Below are 1,791 nucleotides of genomic sequence, written 5' to 3'. Positions count from 1 at the left end.
CCATATAGGCCTTTGTCAACTTTCTCCTGATACATTAGCTTTAATTTCCATGTCACTTAAAGAATTAACTTTGAATGAAACACCTTAAAATTTTTAAATTAACTGTTTGCGTAAAATCCTTTTAAGGGTGATTTCCTCATAGGACAGGGACCTCCTTGTCCTTGCCTGCCTTTCTTCCAACTATCCTTCATCGTAGCCACCCCCCAACTTAAGAAAAAGGCAGGTTTGGGGCTGGTTGGGGGCTCCCACAGCCTAGCAGCTGGCATCGCTAGGAGCCTCCCATAGCTGCTGCTGGCACTCAAGGCCAGTTGGATTCAAGCAGCTCCCGGAGCCGCGTGTGGAGGTGGTCCTTCTTCTCCTCCAGGTAGTCCACACAGGAGCTGATCTGGTCCAACGTGGAGCTGACGGTAGTGTACTCTGCATCCCTGGAGCCGTCGTCCCCGCCTTCCACAGGCATGCCCAGGTCCCCATTGGGGCCCAACATTGCGACCTCCAGAGCCCCTGGGGCCCCGACAGACAGAATGCGATAACCGTCGCACCACCAGCAGGTGCCGGGCAGAAGGATGGACTCAATGGACTTTTTTGGTTGTTGTTGTTTTTTTTAAGATTTTGTTTATTTATTGAGAGAGACAGAGTGAGAGAGCACAAGCAGGGGGAACAGCAGAGGGAGTGGGAGAAGAGGGTGGGAGCTGAGCAGGGAGCTGGATGCGGGGCTCGATCCCAGGACCCTGGGATCATGACCTGAGGGAAGGCAGATGCTTAAGCGACTGAGCCACCCAGGCATCCCTCAATGGACATTTTAATTATTTCCAGGATTGGGGTTTCTTGTTTGTTTTTGCTTTTTAAAAATCAGGCTTCTATGAATATTTGTGTGTTATATTCTGGTGTCCTTACGCAATGGATATATTGTGTAGGGTATATATCCAGGGTCAGAGTATGTGTACTTATAAACTTACCGCATAACGTCAATTTTTTTTCAGCATTATAGAAAAGTTCCTGCTGTTCCATTTCCTTGTCAACACTTGGGAATGTTTTTTACCTTAAAAAATGTTTGCCAGTCTGGCGAATGTGAAATAGTTTATCATCGTGGCTGTAATTTGCATTCCCCTCCTTATAAATGAGACTGAGCACCCTTCCCTATGTGTACTCCCTAGTTGTGCTTCCACTTCTGTGAAATGCCTCTTCATGCCGAGCACCCATTTTTTCTATGGTTTGACTTTTCCCGTTGACTTGTAGGAGTTCTCTCTATACAGTGGCTACTAACCCTTGGCTGGTTATATGTCTTCTTAACATCTTTCCTCTGTTCGTGGCTCGTATTTTCCCTTCTTTGGGAGATCTTTTAATGAGCAGTAGTACTTGATCTTAATATGATTGAATTGGTGGCTCAGCTGGTTAAGCATCTGCCTTCGGCTCAGGTCATGATCTCAGGGTCCTGGGATCGAGCCCCACATTGGGACTCCCTGCTCAGCTGGGAGACTCCTTCTCCCTCTGCCTGTTGCTCTGCCTCCTTGGGCTCTCTCTCTTCCTCTTTCTGACAAATAAATAAACAAAATTAATATGATTGAATATCTTAATTATTTCCATTATGGTTAGTGCTTTCTGGTCTCCTTTAAAAAATTCCTCTACTTCCAATGCTTTCTCAAATTTTATTCTTAAAGTTTAAATATTTTCCATTTGAAGTTTTTTCCTCTAATTTGTATGGAGTTGATTTGTATTGTACCGACAAAGGAACCAGTGCCATTCTTTTTTCTGCATCATTGAGCATTGTTTATAGGATACTCAGCCTATCTT

The 1,791-nt window shown here is 44.9% G+C and overlaps 1 pseudogene; it reads right to left on the bottom strand.

The window, feature by feature from the left end:
* Positions 1 to 252: 252 nt before the first annotated feature.
* LOC123782026 (bublin coiled-coil protein pseudogene) lies at positions 253 to 484 on the bottom strand (annotated as a pseudogene).
* Between the last annotated feature and the right edge of the window lie 1,307 nt (positions 485 to 1,791).

Source organism: Ursus americanus, chromosome 19 (genome assembly GCF_024610735.1).
Source record: "Ursus americanus isolate L20-20 chromosome 19, mUrsAme1.1.p, whole genome shotgun sequence".
NCBI classification, from domain to species: Eukaryota; Metazoa; Chordata; class Mammalia; order Carnivora; family Ursidae; genus Ursus; species Ursus americanus.
This window is presented reverse-complemented; position numbering and strand designations above follow the sequence as displayed.